Source organism: Hyaena hyaena, unplaced genomic scaffold (genome assembly GCF_003009895.1).
Source record: "Hyaena hyaena isolate Hyena2069 unplaced genomic scaffold, ASM300989v1 scaffold_328, whole genome shotgun sequence".
NCBI classification, from domain to species: Eukaryota; Metazoa; Chordata; class Mammalia; order Carnivora; family Hyaenidae; genus Hyaena; species Hyaena hyaena.
Genome location: NW_024080958.1, coordinates 546,326 through 552,586, shown reverse-complemented (window position 1 = coordinate 552,586; position 6,261 = coordinate 546,326).

Genomic DNA, 6,261 nt, shown 5'->3' with positions numbered 1-6,261 from the left:
GAATCCCAAGCAGTCTCCCATGATGTGAGCACAGAGCTGGACGCCAGGCTCCATCCCACAAACGGCGAGCCAAACTCAACAGCTGGACCCTCACCCGACTGAGCCGCCCAGGTGCCCCGCAGAAATATTTCTCAAGCACCTGCTCCCATGCTGGGCACTGTGATGGGCCCCGTAGTCCCGTGTCGTATCTGAGGTGCCAAGACAGAGTTTACCAGATAGCCACAGCATTTGGGAGAATAGCCCCCCGTGTCCCCCGTTCCTGTGAAAATGCACAAATGCAAAGGAAAGATTCAAGAATGGGTCATATGACTATTGGATCCTAATCCAAGGCAAGGACATTCAAAGGGTCAGGAGAGTAGAAATCCAAAGATGTCTTTGGAGAGAGACGTTGGCTCCAGGGGCTGGAGATTGGGGAATGCCGCCCACAACTGCCGCCGGGACACAGAGCTCTGGCCTCTGGCACCTGCTCTCGCTGGAAGCAGCCACAGGGACCTGTGGTGACAGAGCAGAGGATGGCCACCCCTGGATCTGGCCAGGCGCGCAGAGGGCGGGGACAGCGGTGCCCACGACTCAGACGTCTTCTTGTTCCTTCCCTTCCTTCTCTGTGCTTCTGCTCCGGTGGCGGCAGGAAGGGGAGTCACGCAGGAGTCAGGATGGAGGGAGAGGAAAGGGCGATGAGCCCCACGTTCCCAGGGGAGGTGCCCCATCTGGAGCCCACCCAGCCCGGGGAGCGGGAAATCCCACGTGTCAAGTGAGTTCTGAAGTCTGGTTATTACCTGGGATTAGACCCTGGTGACTTGAGACCATCGTTGTGATTTACGGGGGTGGTGGAACTTTCTAGTACATAGTCCTGGATGGGGGGGTGGTTCACGAGCAGGAGACGTAGGGCAGGTGGGAGGGAGGCTAAGAAACAGAACCACAACCGCCTCTCTGCTGACGTGAGTTTGCAGCCACAGGTGTCGTTCTTGAACAAGCGTGTATGCCACTCCTCACACCCTCTGCCCTGGGGTGGGGCAGGGTCGTGTCTGCGTTGCCCGCCGTCCTGTCCTCCCGGGCCGGCACGTAGCAGATACGCAATGATATTTGCTGAGAAAATGGATGAAACATGTAGGGGCGCCTGGGTGGCTCAGTCGGTTAACCGTCTGCCTCTTGATCTCGGCTCAGGTCACAATTTCATGGTTCATGAGTTCAAGCCCCGCATCGGGCTCTGCGCTGACAGCAGGGGCCCTGCTTGGGATTCTATAAATAAATAAATAAATAAATAAATAAATAAATAAATAAATAAATAAAACCATTTAAAAAGTGGATGAAACACATCACTGTCTAAATGTCCTGCTGCCTGAGAATTTATTTTTAGTGTCCATCGGTCTGGACTGCTGAATCCAAGCACACATGTGCCTCTTCACTCAGGTAGGTGGACCGTCCAGACAGATGGCCCAGTCTGACTCAACTTCTGCATTTGGAAGACGAAATGGCTTAATGACCCCTCCCTGGGGTGGGGGCTGTCCTATGCATGGACACACGGACAGCGGTGGGACTACAGACAAGTTGCTGAAACTGGAACCCTTCCCGAGCGCCTATAATGTGCCAGTGACGGTGTAACAGTTCACATATATTAACTCGCAGCCCAAGACTATCCCTGTCCTCATTTTACGGTTGAGGAAATGGAGGCACAGAGAGGCTCGGCACCTCTTCTGAGGACACACAGTGAATAGGGTGGAGCTGGTCTAGGAACCTGTGCTAGGGTTCCGTACAGGCTGTCATAGCAAAATGCCATAGACCAGGGGGCTCTATGGCAGAAATGTGTTTTCTCACAGCTCTGGAGGCAGGAGTCCGGGATCAAGGGATGGGCGGGGCGGAGCCTCCCTCCCCGGCTGGCTGGTGACTGTTTTCTCCGTGTCCACACGTGGCTTTTCTCTGACTACTCTTGCTGCTGGTGTCTCTTCTTTTATTTTTTATTTTTTTAAATTTTGTTAATGTTTATTTATGATTTTTAGAGAGAGAGAGACAGGGCATGGGCAGGGAAAGGGGCCGAGAGAGAGGGAGGCACAGAATTGGAAGCAGCTCCAGGCCCTGAGCTGTCAGCACAGAGCCCGATGCGGGACTCGAACCCACCAACTGTGGGATCATGACCTGAACCGAAGTCTGACGCTTAACCCTCTGAGCCCCCCCAGGCGCCCTCATCTCTTGTTTAAAGACACCCATCCTCTTGCATCAGGCGCCCACCCTATGACCTCATTTAACCTTAATGACCCCTTCAAGGCCCCATCTCCAAACACAGTCATGTCGAGGGCTTGGGTTCCTACATATGAATTTGGGGGACACAACCCAGTTCACAGCAGCCCCCACACAGTCTATTCCAGATTCTAAGTCCTTACACTCCCCTCCCTTCCCCTACTATATTTTTCTCTGTCTCAATTTTATCCCATATAAAGGGACAATTGTAATGTTATCTATAGGAGAAAGTTGTCAGAGCTTAAGATGAGATGATGTATAAAAACACAGAACATGAGGGGCGCCTGGGTGGCTCAGTCAGTTAAGCATCCGACTCTTGGCTTCAACTCAGGTTGTGGTCTCATGGTGTGTGAGATCGAGCCCCGTCGCTGGGCTCTGCGCAGGCAGCACGGAGCCTGCTTGGGATTCTCTCTCTCTCCCTCTCTCTCTCTCTGCCCCTCCCCTGATCTTTCTTTCTTTCTTTCTTTCTTTCTTTCTTTCTTTCTTTCTTTCTTTCTTTCTTTCTTTCTTTCTTTCTTTCTTTCTTTCTTTCTCTTTCTCCCTTTCTTTCTCTCTTTCTTTCTCTCTCTCTCTCTCAAAACAAATAAATAAACATTAAAAAATATAGAACATGGTTCAAATGTGAGGTTGTTAAAAAAATAAACCTCAGAGCCCACAGAGATGAGAATGTGCAGGCTGATGTCTGGACCATATGTCAGTGGCCTAGTTAGAAAGACACTCTTTTTAACTGCCTCTTTTGAGTCAGCCATGAGTCTCTCAGGGATGTCTGTCTCCTCTTGCTCAATCTGGCTCAGCATCCTCCTGCATCAGGCAATCTCCAGAGCTCATTCAAGACTCAGCTCAAGCGTTGCCTCCTACCGGAAGCCTTCCTGGATCTCCTTAGACCTCACCTCCCCACCGCCCCTGACTTCCCTTTGGCTCCGGCTCACAGCCCTAGGTACTCAGACAGGCTGCGACTTTCCAGACCGAAGCTCCAGGGCCAGTGTGCCCGCATCTTATTATTTTGTTGGCCATGGAGCTGAGGCTGTGCCCAGCACACAGCCTGAAGTGAGGGCAGTGTTCGGGGAAGTGGCCTGCGTTTCTTCCTTTCCAGTACACTCTTCCATTCCTCTTTTCCAGCTTTCATCTATTTCCCTCTTCCTTCTCCTCCGCCTGGTCTTCGGGTCATTTCAAAACATTTCTCTTTTCTGCCTTCAAAGTGTAACATGCCCTCCGGAGAAAAGTGGACACATCTGAAGAAGCACACGTAAAATGCAACGCCGTGATTCCACCACCCGAATGTTCTCTTTACGCAAAGCTCCTTGCACTTCCTTCCTCTGCCCACATATTTTCTTTGGATAATTCTCATGACTCCATGTGGGCAATTTTGTGTCTCATTATTTTTCTCTTTTCTTCCTATTCTGTCGAGTGTGTTTGCCCATCATTTAAGTTGCTTTCCTTAAAAATATTATTTTTTTAAAATGTTTTATTTATTTTTAGGAGAGAGAGAGAGAGACAGCGTGAGCAGGGGAGAGTCAGAGAGAGAGGGAGTCACAGACTGAAACAGGCTCCAGGCTCTGAGCTGGCAGTCAGCACAGATCCCAACGCGGGGCTCGAACCCACGATCCGTGAGATCATGACCCAAGCGAAAGTCGGACGCTTAACTGACTAAGCCACCCAGGCGCCCCCCTTAAAAATATTTTTTAACGTTTATTTATTTTTGAGAGAGAGAGAGACAGAGCGTGAGCAAGGGAGGGGCAGAGAGAGAGGGAGGCACAGAATCCAAAGCAGGCTGCAGGCTCTGAGCTGTCAGCACAGAGCCCAACGTGGGGCTCGAACCCACAAGCCATGAGATCATGACCTGAGCCAAAGTCGGACGCTTAACCGACTGAGCCACCCAGACACCCCTTAAGCTGCTTTGTAAACACCGATATCATTGACACAGTGTAGTCCGTTGTCTGTGGTGTCATTTATTTTCCCATCTTTATTCCTGCCTTTATACACCTCCTCACGTGTGCTGTGCTCTCTCCTCTCCGACTGCCCTCTGCTTGCCCCTCACGGGAGCCTCCTATTCCGAAAGCCTGCAAAGTGGCCAGGGTACTCTATTCTAGAGAATAGAATTTTATGTTTGTTTTCTTTCATCTCGAGGGCCTCAAAGCCCCTGAAATGAGAGGATCGCTCCTCAGAAAGTGACTTTGCCTGGGAACCAAGTTTTTATTAATCCCTGGTGAGTCAGTAGGTGTAAAATATAATCAGCCCCATTTACAGATAGAAAGACTGAGGTGCAGAGAGGCTGTTTGCTTCTCCTAGGGTAAAGCATGCATCATTCTGATCTTTGAAAATAGTAGCGGTGGGGAGGGGGGTGCACCTGGCTGGCTCAGTTGGGTAAGCAATTGACTCTTGGTTCGGCTCAGGTCATGATCTCATGGTTTATGAGTTCAAGTCCCACATAGGACTCTGCACTGATAGTGTGGAGCCTGCTCGGGATTCTCTCTCTCCCTCGGTCTCTCTGCCCCTCCCCTGCTTGCATAGGCTCTCTCTCTCAAAATAAAGAAATCAACTTAAAAAAAAAAAGACATTTCAAAGTTGTAGGGACCGACTCTTTTCTTTCCATTGGCTGATGTCCTAGTGTCTCAAAGTTTCACTAGGGGGTAAGTGTCTATTAGTCTTTGATTAAACAAAGACTAAATTAGGTGTCTTAAAATACTACATTCTGTTTTGAAAAAATATATTTCTTTAGTGTTTATTTACTTTTGAAAGAGAGAGAGTGGGTGTATGCAGGGAGGGTCAGAGAGAGAGGGAGACACAGACTCTGAAGCAGGCTCCAGGCTCTGAGCTGTCAGCACAGAGCCCGATGTGGGGCTCGAACTCACAAACTGAAAACCCTACATTCTTTCTGAAGAACATTCCAGGGGGACAGGCTGGAGAACGTGCTGTAGACGTGCAACTCCCTTCAAAAGCTTGATTTGCACATTTCTACCTGCTGCGTGTCTCTGTGTCTCACCCCCTAGCCTTTGCCACATTGTGTCCTGCGCCTGGAATGTCCCGTCCCCTCCTCCTCCGACTAAATCCTGACTCGGGCCCTGAGACACATCTTCGGAGTCACTGCCTGCGGAAGCCTCTCTGTGTCCCCAGGTTGGAGTCCAGGGCCCCTTCCCCGTGCTTGTCTCCGATCACACCACACACAAGCGTGCGAGCTCACACCCCACCCCCTGTCCTTCCCACTTGTGTATGCGGTTGCGGAGCCCGGCGCCTGGGACCCAGCAGCACGTGAGCGTGGCGGGATGAATGAATCGCCTCGGTCACCGCGGTAAGGGGCACTGCGTGGCTGTCCACAGAAACAGTGGGGGCTGAGGAAAGAGCTCACAGTCTGAGTCCAACAGACCAGGATGGAGGATTCTGCCGCCGCGCCGATTTCCCTGCAGCCAGGCCCTGACCTTGGCCTGGGGTCTTCCCCCCGTTCCCAGCTCCTGCTTGCATTTCTAATGCTTCCCTGTCCAAAGCAGCTCTTTCAGCGCAGCGTCTGTTCCCCGCAGGCTGCAGGAGTCACTGGGGCCCCCAGACAAAGACGCGTCAGCGTCCTCGAAGTGCCCTGGCCGGCAGAGCTCCTCGCCGTTGTGAGGCCTGAGGCTCTCCTCTCAGCATCTGGAACGACAAGCTTGCAGGAGGCTCTGGCGGCCTTGGCAGCCCGGACAGTATTTAGACAGTTTCCTCTGCTGTTTGAATAAGAGCCTTAGGGGGATTGCATCTTTGCCCACCTCCTCCCTTGTGGCCCCGCCTCCTCCCCTGTGGCCCCGCCTCCTCTCCTGTGGCTCCTCCCCCCTGTGGCCCCTCCTCCCCCCTGTGGCCCCACCTCCTCCCCTGTGGCCCCGCCTCCTCCCCTGTGGCCCCGCCTCCTCTCCTGTGGCTCCTCCTCCCCCCTGTGGCCCCTCCTCCCCCCTGTGGCCCCTCCTCCCCCTGTGGCCCCACCTCATCTCTTGTGGCCCCACCTCCTCTCCGGTGGCTCCTCCTCCCCCTGTGGCTCCTCCTCCCCCCTGTGGCCCCACC